Source organism: Pseudopipra pipra, chromosome Z (genome assembly GCF_036250125.1).
Source record: "Pseudopipra pipra isolate bDixPip1 chromosome Z, bDixPip1.hap1, whole genome shotgun sequence".
In the NCBI taxonomy this organism is placed as follows: domain Eukaryota; kingdom Metazoa; phylum Chordata; class Aves; order Passeriformes; family Pipridae; genus Pseudopipra; species Pseudopipra pipra.
Genome location: NC_087581.1, coordinates 57555631 through 57577745, shown reverse-complemented (window position 1 = coordinate 57577745; position 22115 = coordinate 57555631).

Genomic DNA, 22115 nt, shown 5'->3' with positions numbered 1-22115 from the left:
GCTTTTTAGCTGAATAGAAGAGTAATTCAATGTAGGTAAGGACTTGCAGATGTTGAAGACAGAAATTCGTTGATTTCCAAATTCTGAAGAAAGTAAAAAAAGTTGCAGTGGAATTGTTTGCAGGGATTTTCTTCAACTTGAGTCATTTTAACATACACGGAAGAGTGAAAATACTTAAGAATATAGGAAAAAAGGAGTAGGAGAAATTTTCCTAACTTTTCTCTGCAATGTAACTTTGCTGAAGCTGACACTGTGCATTGATTTGTTTTGATTAAAGAAAAATCTCTTGGAAATCCATCCACTGAAATGTATTTACTATGATAAGCTGAAAAGTTATGGACATGATATTTCCGTTAGATATGGTTAATCAGCAAATTCAATACTTATACAAAAATCAGACTCTCTTGGAGACTCTTACGTGGTTTGGCAGTTAATTTTAGGATTTCCTGTGACTTCCTCAAAGAATCTTAAGTCAGAATTCATGTATTCTGTGACTTCACCAGAGAGTGAAACATCAACATGATGATACCGAGTTTTTGCCATTTCTGTTGAGGCATGCTGTTTGAATAAAAGTCTACAGTTTTTGAATTAGCAGGATAATGAGAAGAAGGTTTTACAGTTGTGCTATATTTGTATACTGTCATAACATTTGTGTCTTTTAAGAACCTGAAAGGGTAAACTGTACCTTATGACTACAGGGAACACAGCGCAGCACTAGAGTAGGTTTTCCAAAGATGTCGTGGAACTCAAGTCTTTGGAGATTTTTCTAGATTCATCTACAAAAGAAGCCATAAATTATCTATATTGTTAGTAACCTTGTTTCAAATTCAAGATGGGACAGGATGACCTCTCAGAACACCCTTCCAAGCTGCATTATTGTGGTTCTGTGGAAAAAGCATCAGGATTTTACTGAGAATCATTTGTTGGTTTCATGGCCTAATAGAAGATAATGCACTGTGAAAGCATAGAGATGGCATAAAAATATGTTAATATTGAAATACGCTGCAAATAGAACATATTAGGCTGATTTATTTTAAAACTCAGTATGTCAGACCATTTTTCGTGTAAGCAAGCAAGTGGAGAATAAGCCTAATGCATTTCACATACTGCAAAATTTCTAAAGCTCATTACAGTATATTCACAAAGATTGCTTTCTGTTAAACATAGTAGAGGCTGACAGATTATTACAATATAGTTTCATATTTGAATAATTAGTTGCATTCACTCATGTCCTCCAACAAACTCAAATACTTCTCTGCATCTAAAAATAGTAAATGTGCTCTTCACATACAGATACATTCTGCAAAAATATATTCATACATTTATGATGAATTAATGCTCAAAAACTGCTGAAAATCTCTTAAAACTAAAAAATTTCAATGATTTTTTCAGTCAAATTAAAAAAATACAAATCTGACATCCTGGAAGACGATGTCAAAATTTTCAATCAACAATTTAGCAGGGCCAGGATGACCTTTAAAAATAGTGTCTTACTACAGGGATCAAATAAAATACTGGACTGATAGACTTCCTGTAAATATGTTTCCAGCACAAGCATCTTAAAGAATATCCTCAAGTGATTTTCCTTTACACTGAAAGTCTTGTAGTGGTTTTGTTGGGAATAGAGTTAAATTTATTCATAGTAGCTCATATAGTTCCATGTTTTGTATATCTGATGAAAATAGTGTGGATGACTCAGGGATGCTTTCATTATTGCAGAGCAATGCCTGCTCAAGATCTTTTCTACTTCTCACTCTACCCCACTAGCAAGCAGTGGACACCTGGGAGGGACATAGCTGAGGGAGTTGACCCCGACCAACGAAAAGAATTCCCTATACCATGTAAAACTGTGCTAAACATTAAGAACTGTGAGCAGATGGTGGAAGGGGATATGTTTGGAGTTACAATGCTTGTCTTCCCAAGTCACATGTGATGGAGCCTGTTTTTCATGGAGATGGCTAAACACCTGTCTGTCTATGGGAAGTAGTCAATTCATTATTTTGCATTGCTTGTGCACACAGCTTTTGCTTTACCTATTAAATTACCTATTTGCTTTACCTATTAAATTAAATTCATTATTTTACATTGCTTGTGCACATAGCTTTTGCTTTACATATTAAATTGACTTTATCTTCAAGCATATGTTTTCTCACTTTTACCCTTCAAATTGTTCCCCTCATCCTGTTGATGGGAGTGAGTGAGGGGCTATGTGGGGCTGAGTTGATAAACTGATCTTGGGTTAAAACACAAAAAGTCTGATTTTTAAAAATCTTTAGTAAAACAGACATCAGGACCTAAATGTCCTGTAAAGATCAGAAGAAGTCAGATGGGGAAAAGCAGCCCATTTTTCTTCTCTGAACATGTAATTTCTGCCCAATTTTATGGTAACGTAGCAATGGGTGACATTCAAAACATATAATTTCTGTTCTAATGTAATACTCTAAACACGTTTACTTCTACCTTAAGGACAGCTTTTTGGCTCTATTGAACACACCAAATTGTGGTAAGTTTAAAATAAGGACAACAGAAAAATTTCAAAGTGTTTATGTTCACCTTCAGATTGTTTTTTTCCTCCTTTTTACTCATCTTTTAAACTGTGATGCAAACACAGATAAAGCAATGACAAACATTTATAGTTAAAGTGACTCTGAAAAGTGAGGAATGTCATGGCTTCTTGGAAAAGAGTAGATGTATGATTGTTATAGGCTATAAATCCCAGGAGTGGAATTTTTCTTCCCCTGATCCGCTGCGGGAAGAATGGAGTTCTAATAGGGAAGGGAGTCAATTAGCTTTACAAAAAGTCTAGCCAGCAAGGCTGCATTCCTAGCTAATGGCCCATCGAAGGCTGGAGAGAGGGAGGGAAAGGAGTCTGGGATTTTGGTAGCTGGCCTGGTTCACAGGGGCAGTGGCTGGCCGCCTTCACTCAGGACAGGTCAGACTGCTGAGCTCTCTCTCTGGGATGGAGACGGGCGTCTGCGTGGGTACATTTGGAGAAAAGGCCTAGAGGCCTGTCTTTCTGGCTTCTCGCCCTGGTGAAGCTGGATCACTGGTCTCGGCTGGCTCTGCACACTGCCTTGTGACTCCAGCCGGAGCCTACTGTGTTTTCATCAGAGAGCTCTGTGCCCACTGAGGGAGGGAGAAGAGGAGCCTTGAGACACCGTCACCTGGGAACGACAGTGAGTTCCGTTGGGGGTGGACTGCTTTCCTTTCCCCCTTTATTCTATTAGGGGAAGGGTCCCCATTTTCTTTTTGGCTTCTCCCGCGACTCGAGATCACCACCCCCCCAGGCCCCCTTCCCGCACGGTGACTGCCAGCAATCCAACAGCGCTCCCTGCAGGTCAACACGGAGAACTGCAGGCTCTGCACCTGCAGTGATCCAACAGCGCCCCTGCCAACCGTGATTAGAACTGCGCTAAAGACAGACCTTTTCTTTTGTTTGAAGGGGACTTCTGGGTACGGGACTATTGTTTAGCTGTTTTTATGTTCTGTTACTGTTCTTGCCAATATATATATATCTTTTAATAAAGGGTTGTTATTTCTTCTTTTCTTTCCACACTTCCTCAGTTAAAGCCCCTTAATTTTGAATTTACAATTGCTGAGAGAGAGGAGTTTGGTCTATCTCATAGCTCATCCTCTTTAGCAAACATTCCAGTCTCTTCAAACTGAGACAAGGATGAAGACACAAAGTGCTATAACATCACTTTGGTTCACAGCTTCTGTCTCATGTGCAAATGCGTCTACTCGTTCAATTCTGAATCTTCATATTGATAATACAGAAAGCATAAGAATCTATATTGACTTAGGGACCTCCGGTGGTCTAGTGGTTAGGATGCGGCGCTCTCACCACCGCGGCCCGGGTTCGATTCCCGGTCAAGGGAAACTCCCCCGGGCAGATGGAGCTCGTCAGCCCTGTAAGGCCATCCATCTAAGAGAAGGTCACTCTAAACAAACCTACGTCCTGAGGACCTCACTGCCACTGTCCAAGCTTGCTCGGCCCCGGCAGATGAACCTCAGGATCAAAGGGTGGGCTCAGTTCAGCGCACACTGTGTCTCACCTAAAAAATCCACTGCACAGGCTGGAAGGGTGATGACCTTTCCCGAATCTTCGTTCGCGAAGACTGGACATACATACTATATTGACTTACATAAAATCTACTGCTCTAGGACACATGGAAAAAATTCAAAAAAAGAGAATACTCGGGGAAAGAAAAGACCCACTAGAGTAGCCAAAAGACACACCATTCAACCAAACAAAACACACTGAGCCAAATGATCACCTCTTGTAAGTAAATCCTACATTTGTTATTTTCACTTCTGCTTTTTTATCAGGCTATCAGATGTTAACAGCAGAAGCAAAAAGTTCCATTATCATATTATAATGTTATTACAAGCGAAAAACTGTTCGGAGTCTTACTTTGAGTCTAATATTGAATGTTTCAATTTTAAATTAGTCATCCTGGAAATTATATAGCTATAAAATAACATCTTCAGTTTCGTTGATGAACAGAGGACAAGGTATTGGTAAGGGCAAAAACCAATTTTGAGTGTCCCTCTGAGTTCATGTGTGTGTGTGTCATGCTGATCTTTAATTAAAAGCTGTTTCTGCTGAAGGACCTCTGCCTTTACATTACTATACTTCAAATAACTGCCTTAAGTTGGCAGATTTTAAAAAGCAGACCATTGCTTCATGCCTTCAAATTCTTCACAAACTGGAATTTTTTGGCCTTTCATAGAATGCTCTAAAATTCATCACTCATACATATTAAATGAATTTGAGGCAACAAACCCCTTTAGACTATGACAATAAATAGTCATACAGACAGTAGCTGTTGCCTATAACAACTTTAGGTCTGCACTAGTGTCTGCTATCTCCCAGGCATAACAGGAGATTCAGCCACTTATCAATACAATTTACTCCTGTGTTTCCTCTTACATTCATATATTCTTAAGGCAGTAGTGCTCTGAAATATAGGGTAACAATATCTGATTTAAAGTTAACAAACTCTTCCAAAACAGCAGCCCTAGAAGTCATCTGCTAAGAATTCTACTAAGCAAAATTAACTTGAAATCCACAACTATTCTGAAAACAACTTTTCCTTTTTGTCCTCTACATTTTAAGATATCTGCTTCAGTAAAGAAAGAAATCTGCTACCTTCAGCTCCTGCATCAAAATGTCTTTGAAGGTAATTGCACAAGGCTTAGAAAAATCATTACAATATTATCAAGTTATTAAAAAAATATTTCTTTTCTTTCTTTTCATTGTTTTATGAACTGCAGTAGTCCAAACTAAATGTTTGCTAGCTGGAATAATGTGTTCTTTGTCATATTAAGTGAGTATTACTTTTGCTGTTATACTTTCTTTTTATTTTAACTCGTTCATATTTTATTAAAATGAAAAAAAAAGGCCCAGCTATTCTTCATAACATATGAGTGAAAGGAGACATCATTTAAGTTTCTACAGAGACCTTTCTTATTTAGAGGAACCATAATGATGAAAAAAATTAAATTTTTATAAAATTCATAAGCTAGTAGGAATTGCTTTAGAAATTATTGACAACTGAAAAAGAAATTCTGAAATTTTCATAGGGTACTTTTAGACTTATACTATAATACCTCTGTAGTTCTCACACTAACAAAGGACTAGAGCAAATCTCTTCTGAAGCAGCTGCCTTTCTTCATGTAGAGTTTTCTGTGTGAAGATGATAGGGGAATGACATAAATTTCATGAGATAATGAGTAATGTATTAAATTGAACAATGTAGCACATTTTGCTTTGCTCAGATAAAGTACTGGATGTTATTAATAATACTTGGGTAATCCTCTCTTTCTATACATGTCAGAGCTAAGCCAAAGGATTACATTCTTAATTTTTAAAACTTAAGTTTGAGGATAATATTTTATTATTTATATTAAATATTAATAGCCATAACATTGTTCTAGACTGAATTTACCAACTGTGTTGCTACTAAAGAAGGTCTTGTGTGACCCAGGATTGAGGCAGTGTTAAACACACAAATTAATCTTTTAAACAAATTGGACTTAACAGAGTTTTAACTTATCTTTTGACTTTTCCCTCAAAAATAAATTGCATAGCCAAGTGTCTGTCATGTAGAAAAGCATTTATAAACTCATTCAGATAACTAAACTCCATCTTTTAAGCCTGCATTATATTGTGATTGCAACATCAGAGGATATATATCTAAAGATGGGGATATCAATACATTGAATACTTATAAATTGAAGATTTAACTCCTAGAAAAAGCTCCTGAAAGGGAAAAAAATGTCTAAACAGATGAAATATTTTTAGAGATAGTTGTCACTAGTGATTTCTGACAACAGAGGAATCTCTATAGCTGAAATAATTACAGTAAAGTTGCCAAACATTCAAGTGAGATTTAACATAAATTACATCCAACCCAAAAAGCCCTAAATCCATCAGTGTTTGTGCATATGACAACATAACATCTTGCTCATCACAAAGCTCCCAACAATGACTACGTATTTGAGAAATCATGGAAACATTTCTGAGCAGTTGGCACAAAATTAGAATGTAAGCACAAGTAAATCTGTAGACTGAAATATTTCATTATAAAGGGAAAAGCAGAGCTAGCATTTAAACTTTATGTGATTTTCACAAACGCTCTATCTTAATCTGCTTAAAATACTTCAAAACTGTAGAAGAAAACAAGAGCCATTGAAGAAAATAGTATATATAAATGGTCTCACGCAAATGCAACCATGCAGAAGGAAATTAGAATAATTCTAGTTCCCAGGTGGTGGGCTTAGAAATGCTACCCCAGAAGAGTATAAGAAGTGTGAAACCCAGGAGGAAATGTCTAAAATGACTAAAAAAATATTGGCTCAAGACGCATCATCAGTAGAGAAGTTAACGTTTTGTTCTTCACTGAGATAAATTACTCAACTGGTTTTATTTGTGTTGGAAAAAAGTTCAGTCGAGAAATTGCAAATGCAATGGCTCTGTAGATGTCTTGAAATAACAGAAATAGCCAGAGGTCACTCCTTTTATTAAACCGTGAAATTGCTTGAGATCTAGTCCATCAGGGAGAAGTCAGGCTTATTTGTCTTCCGTCTTGGCTGAAATTTGCAAGTGTAAGTTAAAAAGATACATTAGGAGTATTAGTCTGTTTTCAGGGTCACAAGCTGCTGCACTTTATAATGTGAGATAACAGTACAAGCATGTATCACTCCCAGCCTCTTTCCTCCTTCAGTTGTATCATGCCTATTTCTAAGATAAAAAGTGTCTCAGATTATAAGTTTATTAAGGTCATCTTTTACCTGTGGCAATGTCACTGACATCTTCAACCTGAACACTCGTCTTGGCACCAGATCCTCAATGTGAAAGCTATACCAAATGAAGGCTTGGAAGAGAGAGGAAAGAGGCAATTGAAATGAATGCACATTAATGATGCTTGTGGACTCTTTCACTACAATGATGAAAAAACTATCATTAAGTTCACATATTCTTTACTTTAATAAGTCTATAGGTAAGAGAAGCCAAATGAGACTTTTCAAATTTATATGCTTTTAAGTAATGTACACCACAAGTGATAGTAACCATTACACATATATTTGTGTCTTCTACCTTTTACTCCAAACCCATGAAATGCTATCCTGCATAATTTTGAGTCAGTGAAACAGTCGACACAGTAACACTGATGCTTCTAGTCTTTTTGCTATGAAATACTTATTTGCATGTTCTTAGCAATTAATTATATCTATAACTATATACTCAGGAATTTCTACTCAAAACCAGCATTTTGCTTAGCTGGTCCATATTTTGCAGTAAAATATTTCTTAAATTTTGGTTTAAAACTGATTTATTTTTTTTTCTGTTGAATTGCATACCATAAAAACTTCCAGTCTTTTGTTCATCCAACAATTTGAATATTTATTTAAAAAGAATTTTTTTCCTGGGGTAATGTCAAAACATGAAATCTGAATTCAGTTTGTTTTCTCTGCTGTCACCTTCTTACTAGATGAAAAATCCTTATAATGATTCTTGTTTATGAAAGAATAGACCTAACTCAGGAAAATCATATTTAACTGAAAATTCATGATATAATTGATGTCACCAACACCATTCTTGTCCTACAAATTTCTCCTGAAAACTCACTTCTACCAATATAATTGGAAGAAACCACTATTAAAAAACATACACTTATCATTATCTTGAGGGGAACTTCTGTTGTTTAGTTGTTTTCCCCTTTGCAATTGCAGTTAGAAAAGAGTATATTTCTGATAAAAGCTCATAAAAGCTACCTTGTTAGGGCAGGGTAGAACAGTTGATTATCATAAATATATATTCTCTATTACTTTTAAATTAATCTTTCTTCCCTATGCTTTCCCTTTTTTTATGCTCACTTCACATTTTAGTTTATAATTTCATGTTGCAGACTGCATCTTACCTCATTACATGTTGTTCCCAAGCTTACCTGTTCTCTTAGTGAAGAAGACTGAAAAATTACCAAGAACAGAAAGTGAAGCATTTGGCACAGATAATAAACTTAACAGCTAAACCCCAAATAACTCCACAAGCAGAGAAGCCAAGTCTGTCCATATACAGAATTGTATCTCCCACAGTTTACCAACACATTACTTCCTTCTCCCTTTTTTTCAGAACAACTATTTATCAACCTTTCACACATCTCCTCCTGCCCTGACTCGCTTCTGTCTCCTTTTTGGATGAGTAAGTGGCAGTGTGTTCTGTGATCGGTTTAAATTAATCAGTTTGTTGACCAACTAGTGCATGTGGCTGCTGCCTTTTTCAGATGATGACACCAGATTAATCTTGATGGGAGTATTACTTTAAGTTTCTCTTGAAACCACCTGTTGATTGCCATAAGATAGATAAAACTTAATAACTTAGTTTCGGTGAGAATTTTTTATTTAGTTATCAAGAAGATGAGAGTATAATTGAATTAACCATACTGATTTAGGAGGATATTGTTGAGGAAGAAAAATTCTCTTCTGAGGGGGAATTTTTTATTTTGACAGTCAAAAGTAAATTAGAAACAGCTTTATTTTTTTTTATTTAATTTAAATCACTTGAAAGTGATTTTCAGAAAGAATGAACTGAAGAGGGAATTGGAGACCCTCTAGGTACTTAATCAGGTACTAAATTTTCTAAATAGGTGCTAAACAGAAAGTTGTTTGCTAACAGCAATATCAAGCATTTGATAAAATTATGTGCCAGAAGAATAAGAACAAAAGTGTGAATTTATTTGAGAAAGGCAAGACTAAAAACAAAGAAAAAAGTAGAAAAGAAAAAGCAGAAAGACACATCTAGCATAGCAGTAAATAAAGTAAGGGCCAGCTGATCCAGAAGAACTTTGTAAATAATAGATCTTTGAAACATTGATAACTGTTTAAAAATCATTCTGGAAGAAAGTGACACCAAATTAATGAAAGCTGTTCTACGAGGCAACCGTTATTCCTTTCCTCTCTCTCCTTCTCTCTTTCTTCTCTCTTTCTTTACTCTTTTAATCTGTTTTCTTCTTTAACTCTTTACTTCTCTTGTGGATAACTTAAAACGAATGAATTGTGTTTTACTAAAGCTGGTATATTGATTGATCGTAGTGGCTGTGATGCGTCTTTGTGCCAAGTGTTTCAGTGAAATATTTTTTCTTGGTTGTATTTTACTCCTGTAAAATCTTTTGCCAAAATATCTTATTTTTCTCACTAAATTAAAAGAATTTCTCTTAGAGACCAGTGACTCTTTCTCCGGACACTAATTCGAGGTTATAACGAACCAAAATGCTTTTAAAAAGTCTTAAATAAAATGTAACTGCTCTGGGCAGTTTGTGGCTTAAAATCTGGAGTGTAACAGATGGATTGTGTCCCTCTGCAGGTGATGCCTTCAAAAGGGACAGTATTGCTTTCTAGCTGTATGATTCATCATATAAAATGGTGGGATTTGTAGGCAGAAAACATGACAAAACTCTGGAAGAGATCCAAGCACTGAAAACAAGAGATGATACTTTCTTTCAACATAACCTCACTGGTCAGATGACAAAAATAGCTATATAATCCTTTTCTTTCCTTACTGTACTAGCAAATATTCACTCGAAGATACAACAGGAAATGTGGCTGTGATAGAGTAGCCAAACTGAACAAAAAGAACAATTATTCCTCCTTTAACATTTCCAAGTCAGCTTTTGATTACCTGAAAATGGAGATGACTTTCCATTCCTGTGTAGTTTATGAGATCTTTAGGTCCTCAGTTCTTTGGTAAAACTGTACTGAATTTTCAGTGTTGGGAGCTGATGTTACAGCTGTAGAAAGACTAAGCTTCCATGAGCTATAAAGAGGCCTTTTAAATCAAAGCATCATTAGAACACCTAAGGTATCATACTGCTCTTGTTTATAGAAAAATAAAACAAAAGAACTAAAAAGGAAATAAGCTGGTGACTATGCTTAGGCACTGTGCATGAATACTGCTGGGTACTTTTAATGACAACAACATGACCATGCAATAAGCTACTGAGTTGTACTGAAAAAGTTGTTCATTTGTTACAGAAGGCAAAGTCTACCCTCTCAAGACTGATCCTGCATCTTGTGTTTTGGTGTTGTATATGCACCTCTGTATTCCTATGATTTTTCATATTTCACTGTTTTCTTTGGCCATTGAATTATAATGGCCTATATGTGTAAATGAAAGTCACAAAGGATCATAGTAATAAACCATATACTCTTTCTACAGATTGTATGTTGCAGTTGTTATAGGCTCTGTAACTAAATTACTCTGTTTTGTGATTATCCCTTGTGTGAGCCTTCTGGTTTTTTGCTGTTTTCCCTGTAGATAATCCAGCTGGCATGTGCAAGTAGAATACATTAGCAATAAAAATTAAAAAGGGAAATTGCAGTATCTGTGGTAAGTATGGGTGTAGTAAACTCATCTTCCACCTTCCTTTCATCTCAGAGTTCAAATTCCCCCTCTCTTGCTTCATTCCACAAAACCCTCCCTCCTTGTAATCTTTGACTCCTGGCAAACTCATCCCCTTAACTCTCACCTGACAGAGCACAAAATTTGAGAGCTTTTTTTTCTCTCAGTGTCAACTTTTTTACATTGCCCAGTACATTCAACACCAGGGAAGTAACCTCTGCAGTTCAATAGGATAAATTTGTAGCAAGAAGGAGGTAGTTTAATCGCGCACAATTGGGCATATCTTTCACTAATGCAGTGTATTTTAGAATCAAGTATCAAAAGACCCAAAATTAAGCCACAAAACAATAAAAAATTGCAAAAGAATATAGGTTTTAGAAATGATACTGAATTGTTGCATTTAAAAAATATATTTCTGCCCAGGTTGCTGTCTTGGCAATAATTTTTATTTTTTTTGTTTTAAAACCCTATGTTTTTCACAAACAACAATTTAATTGTGTGGTAGAGTAGGACAATAACACTTCCTCTTAATTAACTGTATTAGAAGCTCAGAGGAAGAATAAAACATGCCCAAATAATTGTGCATTGAATCTTGGACAAGCTTTATTAAGGCACTTAGTCATGCTTTTGAAACCATGTAGTCAGTTTATTCTCTGTATGTCAACTCATTTATGAGCCTTAAATAAGAAATTAAGATTTCTGCATGGAATAGAATTAATACTCCTTTAAAAAAAAATCAAATCTTTGAAGAATCCTTAGGGTTCTCCTTCAAGAAGAACAAGGACTGGTTTGATGAAAACAATCAAGAGATCCAAGAATTGTTGAGGAAGAGAACTGCTCACCAAGCACACCTTGCTCAGCCATCTTGTCATGTAAGAAAAGCAGCCTTTTATCTTGCATGCAGCAAGCTCCAACAGAAACTTCATGACATCCAGAACAAGTGGTGGATCAATCCAGCAGGAAAAATTCAATTATGTGCAGATACGGGTGATCACAGAGGATTCTATGAGGACTTGAAAACAGCATACGGGCCTACATACCAGGTCCAAAGCCCTCTACTCAGTGCAGATGGTCAAACACTTCTGACAGACCAAACCTCCATTCTGAATTGATGGTCTGAACACTTTCAGACTCTTCTCAGTACTAGTCGTGTAGTTCAAGACTCAGCAATTCAGTCCATCAAACAACAACCAGTGAAGAATGAATTGGATATTGCCCCTCCTATGGGAGACACTCTTAAGGCCATACAGCAGGTGAAAACTGGCAAGGCAGCCAGGGTTGATGGAATTACACCTGAAGTCTGGAAGCATGGGGGCCAAGCACTCCATGCTAAATTTCACGAGTTTGTGGTGCGCTGTTGGGAACTAGGCGAACTCCCATCTGACCTTTGTGATGCAGTCATCATCACCTTGTATAAGAAGAAAGGAGATAAATCAGACTGTTCAAATTACTGCGGTATTACTCTGCTCTCCATTGCTGGCAAAATCCTGGCAAGAATACTCTTGAACAGACTAATACCCGCTATAGCAGAAGGTATCCTTCCTGAAAGCCAATGTGGTTTCAGAGCCAAGAGAAGTACCACAGACATGGTATTTGTTCTCAGACAACTGCAAGAGAAGTGTAGGGAACAGAACAAAGATCTCTATGTAACCTTTGTTGATCTTACAAAGGTCTTCTATATTGTGAGCAGAAAAGGTCTATGGCAGATTTTGGAACATTTAGGATGTCCCCCCCAAGTTCCTTAAAATGATCATCTCACCTCATGAGGATCAGCATGGCCAAGTCAGATATGGCGATGCACTTTCTGAGCCCTTTCTAATTATCAGTGGTGTGAAACAAGGCCGCGTTCTTGCACCAACCCTCTTCACAACCTTTTTCAACATGATGCTCCAAAAGGCCACGGCAGACCTCGATGATCAGGACGGTATCTACATTCGATATTGTACCGATGGAAGCCTATTCAACCTAAGGCAACTGAAGGCCCTCACTAAGACCTTAAATCATCTTGTCTGGGAGCTGCTTTATGCTGATGACGATGCCCTCGTTGCCCACACAGAAGTAGCTCTGCAGCGTTTAACATCCTGCTTTGCTTAGGCTGCTGAGCTTTTTGGGCTGGAAGTCAGCCTGAAGAAGACAGAAGTTTTCTGTCAGCCTGCACCTCAGGAAGTCTTCCATCATCCCCACATCACCATTGACAAATCAGAGCTCCAATCAATCCAGCAGTTTAATTACCTAGGTAACATCATCTTCCCAGTAAGATTGACGGAGAGATATACAACAGGTTAGCAAAGGCATATAGTGCTTTCAGAAAACTCCATAAAAGAGTTTGGTGAAATAAACACCTGAAGAAAAGCACAAAGATCAATGTTTACAGAGACATTGTACTGTCTACTCTCTTATATGGACCTGAATCATGGGTCATCTACCACCACCACCTGCGACTCCTAGAACGCTTCCATCAATGCTGTCTCCGTACAGTCCTAAACATCCACTGGTCAGATTTTGTGACTAATATGTCTGTTCTTGAACAGCCAGCAGTTATGAGTATTGAGGCCATGTTGCTGAGAACACAGCTGCACTGGGCAGAACACGTCTCCAGGATGAAGGACTACCACTTCCCTAAGATCATGCTCTATGGTGAACTTGCCACTGCCTACCACAAGAGAGGAGCCCCGAAGAGGAGATACAAGGACTCCCTGAAGCAACATCTCAGCCTTGGCCATATTGAGCATCATTACTGGTCTACTCTGGCCTCCAATGGGGAAGTTTGGAGACATACTATCTATAACACTGCTGCTTCCTTTGAGAATGCACACCGGAGCACTCTCGAGGAGAAAAGACAACACAGAAAGAATCGTGTCTTGCCGATACCATCCAAGGAGTCTTCCTGCTGTGCCTTTTGCAACCGGACTTGTCTATCTCATGTTGGCCTTTTTAGTCACCAGCGTGCTTGTAGAAAATGGGGATAGAGTCCTTCCTAAATCTTCGTTTGCAAAGCCTAGCCATGAACATATGGCACGACTGTTGGAATTTAATTATTTGTCTGAAAATGTCTCTCATAAGTATTCAAATAGTTCCACTGTATCAAACCATCCCAAAGTACTCTAGATTAAGAGTCTTTGGGAAAGAGACTAAAACAAGAGGAGCAGGGGAGGGAGGGAGAATCTGCGTCTTTAAAGTATTATCACTCATCATCTGCCTCTTGCGTTCCTTCACAGAGTAAAAAAACTACTCAGGAAGAGATAGCTATAATAGCTTCACATCTGTGCTTGGAGCAAACTTTCCCTCCTTGCAAACAAGGTATGCACACCCAAGCCAAGGGAAAATCAAATATAAACATTAATAGATAGTACAGAGAAATGTGTAGGGATGGTGCATGTTAATGTGAACCAAATATGTACCTAATAACTTGCAGTTAAAAATCTGGTTTGGGGTTGTTACAGCTGATGCACGGTGCTTGAGAAATCTCTTAGGACTCTGAAAACAACCAAAAGTCCTTGTTGTCTGTTTTTATTGTGTTACAGCAATAACTTATTTACAGATGCATGTTATTTGTGAGAGATGCTTTAGTTCTTATTTTGAACTAATTTTGAAATTAACCCAAAATATTGTGGAGAGCACAAAGTAGCTTACATGCTGTAAGGAAGTCTGTTTTTCAAAGGAAGTTCAAAAAAAGCACTTGTAAATTCTGCTGTATCCAAATATCTACTATTCTCTTAAAAAAAGTCAAAAACATTCCACAGTTTCATTCTGTTTTCCTCTCACTGAAACCATTAGTGCCATGCATGAACAAATACCACTGCATTTTTGCCATTGATAAAAAAACAAGGAAGGTGGTGGTTTTTTTAATGAATAAACATTATATTTCATATGAGAAACTTTTGAAAATAAATAATCACAGTTAAAATAGTAATATTAACCAAATTCACCGGCATTTCACTGATTAATTGAAAATTACCACAACCAGAACCATGACATTTATTGGTTCAAGTCTCAACCTGAAGATATGTGCACTGCAGTCTTCAGCAAATATCAAAATGTTAAGTGGACATTTCAAAATATTCACCTAGAAATTTTTATTTGAAATATTTGCAAAATACTGAAAAGTTGATACTATAGATCACTGAAAGAGGAAATATGCCCAATGTTATCCTTATATCCTCTTTGGGGAGATTTATATACAGCTAACATTTAAACAATTACATAAACTATTGAAGTGAATAAGTTTTAAGCTGTTTGTAAAGTGATTTTGCCTGGTATGGGGGGAGGAGGGAACTAATAAAAAAGCAAAATATATCCACAACAAAAACTCCCACCCTCAAGTCAAAAATAACAGGCATTTTTTCAGTACCAATGTGTTTCATGAACAGATCGCAAGCAGCAAAGAAAGCATAATTTTGTGAACCATTTGCCTGCTCTAAATAGGTCAGGCAGATATGGTCACAAGTCCCAGCAGCTGTTCCCTACCACTTGAATGAAAAACATAATATTCTCAATCTAGATGTAAATGGTGGCTGACTTCAGGACTATAGCAATGAAGCTTGACTTTCACATATGTGCAGTACTTACTAGTACCATTAAAAAAATTCGGTGTCTATTCCAACCCATCCTTGAATGTCTGCAGTTATTTGTAGGGCAGGCAAATGCTTAGTTATCAAGGTATACCGGTAGCTAATTACAGACTCCTTCAGCTGAAGCAAAAATGGGTTCTCAGTTTGCATTTTAAAGACTTTTACTTGGGGAATAGGAGAGCTTTCTACACATTTTTCAACTACAATCAATTAAAAGTTTAAAGTGCAAAGAAAAACATACTTTGCTCTCTTCTATTCTTCACCCTTCATCCTCAGTGTGCTGTGCTTGCTGCTACTGGCAAACATAAGATAGACTAGAAAAGTAATTATGTATTTAATATGGAGGAAGAGCTAGGGAGAAGCCATGATGATAACAAAGTACTCAAGCAACAAGCTTTTCAGAAAGCTAATTACTATGATAGATTGTCTTGATATTTAATTATAGAATGATGCATAAGAAGTATTTTCATTTTTTCCTACAATTTCTCTCTCTGTCCTCGTGTGGACATTTACTAATGCCACTGTATCAGTTTGGCCTGGCTCTCCCACCAAGTCCAAGCTGTCTGCTACCCCCTCCTGCTCTCCCCAAGAGAGGAAAAAAATGAACCACAGGAAAAAAACTGAAAGAAGTTCGAACGAAATGGGATTATATCAAATATATATATATATATTACATATATTTACAATTATACCTACAATTTGAATATATTATACACAACAGCGAACTCCCAAGGGGGAAAAAAGGGAAAAGGGAGAGGGAAAACAGGGATAAAAAGAAATCTAAAAAACAAATATCTCCTAAATAAACCTGTTAATAGAGAGCTAATGAATAAATATAAAAACGAATTAAATACTTCCCTGAGCGGGACAGCAGAGCTGTGCAAGGCAGCAGCCAACTTCCCCCACGCCTCCCGGAGAGACCGGAGATAACGGCAGGTCTGAGTAGCAGGCCCTGGCCTATATAAGCAAAGCCCGTCTATGGAGAGACCTGTCGCCTTCGGCCACCAGAAGAGAGAAGAGAGTGAATTCTCTTATCTGCGCCTTTTTATATGTTGTGTTACGGAAAGGAATAACATGGAATACTTCCTTGGTCACCTTCCTAGTTCCTTCCTGGTTACAAGCTGGTCTCCAGGAAGGCCTAGGGTGAAAACTATCACAGCCACCATTCCTACAGTCAGGTCAATGTGTTAGATAAATCTATTATTATCTTTTAAGTATAATCAGTAAGGTTAGGGGAGACCTGCATTTCCTCAAGGGATTCACCTAGTCTAAACACACAGCTTTTTGTTCTCCGTTGAAGACTATTGCTCATAACCAGTCTGCTCTGACAGACTGCAATTCAGAATTTATTGTATACCCTCAAGAAAAGATTTTTGTTTTCCAAAGGTCACTTCTGTTGTTTTTAAGTCACAACACATGAGAAAAGCATATCATTATCAGACAGGCCAATTTGTATTGACATCACTGCAGTTACAAAATACATATGCATCAACAACTTTTATTGTTATGAAAGCAAAGGAGGGCAATAATAAGAAGTACTGGACTGGATATAGAAAACAAGGTTGCAAGGTATAATAGTACTTGTACAAAGCTATTTGGTGGTAGTTAACTTTAATTTATTGTCCTGCAAGTTGATTGTGTTATCAATTAAGACCAGACAAATTTATGTCCGAGAAAAAAACAGGTTAGCCATGTATGTCAATATATTTTAAATATTTGCTTGCAAGACGAAAGCTACAGTTTTTATAATTATTTCTATAATGAGGAAAAAAAGAATTATGTTACACATACTGTGAAAGAGGTCTTCCATATACTGAGCATATACACTGAGCATATATCCATAAAAACGATATTTTAGTTCTATGGGTGACTTCAATTGCTGTTTTCTAACTTAAACTTGTATCCAGTAAGATGTAGGGCTGTATCTACATATTTGAATGGTGTCACTGGTTTAAGCAAACCATTTTTAGCCAAACAAAGATTTCTTTAATGGTTGGCGTAGTTACAAGGGCATAAAGAATTATTTTCCCCACTTCATCTTTCTCTCCAAATTACAGATTTAGATGCCGGCCTTTTAAAGGTGAGGGATTTTAGGGATCAAGAATCAACCCTTAATAAATACATCAAAAATAGCAGGGAATGAAAGAATATATTTGCCATATATTGAACACTGGCTTCCCTGAACCATGAATTGAAAGACACTCTAATTAAAATACTTGACTGTTTTAGGAAAGCTTACAGATAAGTTAATAAAGAGGTAGGACAGCAGAAGTTTCATACAACCCATACCCAAAATTCACATCCAAATAATATTTATCACCTTGCAAGCCTTAGACAACACCTCCAGCAAATGTAAGGTAAAACAGATACAGATCGCTCCATCATATGAGCCTGACTTGGCAGCAGAAGTAAGAACAATATCAGAGTGCTCTTCTGATGACAACTGCTTCTTTTTATCTAAACACAGGTGTATTTTATCAGCTGACACTGACAGACTCTTCAGCTCCAGGTGGCCATTAATTCTGCCCTGTCTTTGCAGAATTTTTTGTATGGGACAGCATTAGTTGTGGACTTTCCACAGATGATGTGTTTCAATGACATAGTAAAGCAATTACAGGCTTCCAGCAAGGTGCACACCAGAATACTGGGTTAAAATTTTATTTCACTATTAATTTTATTTCACTAATATTACTATATGTTTAATATTTTCTATAGGATACCTCTGTAGAAATATAAGTAGTGAGAAAAGTCTCACCACACTATGCATCTAACATCACTTTTGTTTTCTCTATTCCTACTATGTGTTGATATAGTACTACTGAAATCCATAAACTAAGTGGTAAAGGCAAATACAACAAGTACACATTCAGCAGTTTTAGCAGAATTTGCTCAACACAAAACTGAACTGATCACTTTACATTATGAATCTATTCTCCTAAAACATATCATCTTCAGTATTGCTTCCTAATTGAAAATCTTGTCAGTAGTGGTTTACCCACTGTTTCTTTCCTTGTGAGTAGAGTATGAAATCAAGGTTAAATGTACTGCAACTACTCATTGCCAACTTGTGACCCAGGAATGGTATGAAAATTGTATTCTGACTTTGGCTGAAAAAGAGAGTATGACTACTGATAGCACTTGCAGAACACAGAAGTGTGCAAACATTAATTCTCAAAATTGTCCTATGAGTAAGGCAAATAAGATTCAATAATGAGATATCTTTCATTACATTCATTTATGAATGCTTACATATTTTTCTTTCAGCTTCCAGCACTGTTTTGCAAGCCTTTAAAAGTAAATTTATTTCAAGAGAAGATAATTAACTCATGGAAATTCTCTTGAATTTAATTTGAGAGTTGTTTATGAGAAAGCATACTTCAGAGATATCATGTCTGGAGTTATTGAGTACTTGACGATGAGTTTTAAAACAAGAATTGAAAGTAGTTTCAGGCAGCAATGAAGAGTCAGCATGTTATAGTAATAGGACATTGTTTTTTAACATCTGTCTCCTGCTTTACCCCATGTCTAGAATTTTTATTCTATTTCTCTGCTCCTTCTTCGTCCCTCCTGTCCCACATCCCTTCTCATTTTCTACTGTTACTGAAGGTTGAAATAAATTTGTATTGCCAAACCAAGGACATTCCTCTGGGTCTGAAGTGTAAGCACTGCTGAAAAGGTTTGAAACATGGAGAAGAAAAAAAGCACCTGGAACATCATTTTACTAAAGAGAAACCAATAGATATATATACATTTTTGCAATTTTTAAAATCCATTTCTACATGTGAAAACTGTGTTGATTTTCAGCATTTACAGAAATCCAGGCTAATTACTTTAGGCAGGAAGTGATATATCTAGCAATGATATAACTAATCAGACTTGAATTTTTCAGAGATGTGAAGCATGAGTTTCATGAGTTTGGACATATTGACAGCCTCAGATAACAGAAAGCAAATTACTAAGAAGAGGATACACAAAGCTATATGGAAAAATTTCATCCCTTTTACCCGCCAGTGTTCTTACCCAGGAAATTTTGGCTTTCCAAAACCGTAAGAAAGGGTAACTGAAAAGGTTTTGCTGCCATCCATTAATTCTGGAAAGAGCACTAGTGTGATTTTTGTCATTTCTGCAAACCGGTGAGGAATTTAGCAAGTGTTAGGAGGTAATACATTCAATCAAAATTGAACAAAAAGCAAACTAATTTCTTCTGATGACCTTCATTAATTTAATGTAAGATATATAGAGCTATGGTTTTTTGATTGGTTTGTTTTTTAGGTTTCTTTTTTTGAAAGTTTTCCAAATAGTTCTTAAAACAAAGGAAACACTGTTCTTGTACAACTTCATCATGTTTCTGCATATGCTATAGAGGAAATACAAAAATAAATTAAAAAATAGCCAGTTAATTTCTGTTTGCAGATAGTAACCAAGCATTAGTTCATTGCACTAAAAAAAATTGATCGAAAAGGAATGTAGCAAAACCATTACTGTAGTCTACATGTATGTATAAAAATGCCGTAGAGCATTCACAGAAAATGTATGGGGGAAACAAACCACCTGAAGCAGCTTTTTATGGACAGCAGTTTGAAACACTTAGTGTCAGAAAGCCTGTCAAGCCTGAAAAGAAAGCAAAGAGTTGTCCCCTATTTGAATGCATGTATATATACACACTAATATGTGATAATATAGTCAAAGGCGAATCTTAAGTCAATCATATACTAATTAGTAATAACTCATACCATCAAAACATGATGACTAATTTCACCCACTGTACATCAGTAAGTAGAATTTATGGTGAATAAAAAGAATAAGACACATGTATAACAGGATCAGGAAATGCTGTAAGTTTCACATCAGTAAGACTAGAATTACTTTGCAAAAATGAGCCACATTTACAGATCTGTAGCAATGCAAAAAAAAAACCCCAACAAAACAATAAAAAATATTTAACAATATAGTGACAGCTCATGTATTCATTGAGAAATAATATTATTCCCATCTTTCAGCTCAAAATGTTACTCAGTTATGGTGTTCCAAAAGAAAGGGCTTGTAGCTAAGCTCAAAATAAAAGTAAAATTTACTATCACTTTACTATGTTGAATAAGTGATTGCACAGGAGGAAACCACAGTGGAAGGTAACAACATGAGAAACAACAAATGCTAAGATGTTTTGTCATTATCGTGAAGACATTTATAGAAACAAATCCTGGTCAGATCTGTCTTTGAGACTGAAACTTCTTTTTAGATTTTTTTTTTAATTATTTGTTTAGGGGCCTGGAGGAGTTTGTGTGTGTGTGCTTTTTGTTTGTTAGGGAGCGCATTTATTAATTTGTAACTTTCCATTACAAGTCATGAAAAGACTGAAAGGCAATCAAACAGATAAGTGTGCTGTAAAGGTCTGGCATTATTTTGCAAGCAGAGAGAAGGCCCGAATTCAGTAGAATTTCTAAGAACTGCAAATTCAAGAATCAGTAGCATAATTAGAAGATCTTGGGGAAAAAAAATATAAAAATACTCAATTTGATCTAATTAGAATGATAAAACACAGTTTTTATTCTTTAAAACTGTAAACAGGTACAATAGAAAAAATAGTTCTTTAAACATGACAGAATATTATATAGTTATTTTAAATTTCATTTTTAAATTTAAATTTATTTCTAAATAATATGACAATGCTGCATTATGAATGAATGGGAACACAGATTCTTTACCAGAGAAGATGATATTAATAGCAGCATACATTAGTTTTCTGCCCCTCCAATCTAGCTATTTACATAAGTTTTTAACTCAGAAGATTACAGTACCCTGAAAGAGTGCTAACATTTCCTCCTCATTTAGGAAGGTAAACACTGTAATTAACAATTACTGAGTGTCAGTTAATCTGACATTTCCTCTGAAGCCTGGGCAGAAAGGCAGATGAACTTGTTACTGGATCCAAGATGCTGTAAAACTCAACCTAAAAACATAGAAAACAAGTTTGCCATACAAATGTGATACCACTCACTGCAGTATAGAATGCAAACACTTTAATTAATATACCTAGCATTTCTTCAGTATGTCACTGTAAAAGCTAGCTTAAAGAAATTGCTGGCATGAAAATTATCTGGTAGTCAGTAAGGGGATTTTGGTCTTTGGACTGCAATCACATGCTATCATGTGATTGCAAGGTGAAACTCTTCTTGGGTAATTTGGAAAGCACAGCAGTGTGTGAGTGTGACTCAGATGTAACCAAACAAGTGTTCATCAACAGTGGTTAAAGCATGAGAAAACAAGTATTTAGTTCTACAAGAGAAACAACTCTGTATGTTTCTTTTAGTAGTGATATACTGATTTTCTGTTATGATTTTTATTCCCATGTTAAGTTTGATGGCTGTTCTTTCTAATACAATTTCACTGCTGCAAACAATGACCTAGATGAGCTGTTTTTAAAGAAGGTGAGCATAAGCTTACTGATTGCAATTAGAAATAACCAGCCCACAGAGAAAGTTAATTTCTACGCATTGTCAGTGAAAGGTGGCTTCAGTCCTAGACACAGAGCATATGCAAAAAAGATTAGGCAGTAAAGCAGACAAACTCATATTTAATATCCGAATATACATTCCCCAGCACAACGTTCACATTACCTAACTGAGGGCTCAGCTCACTTT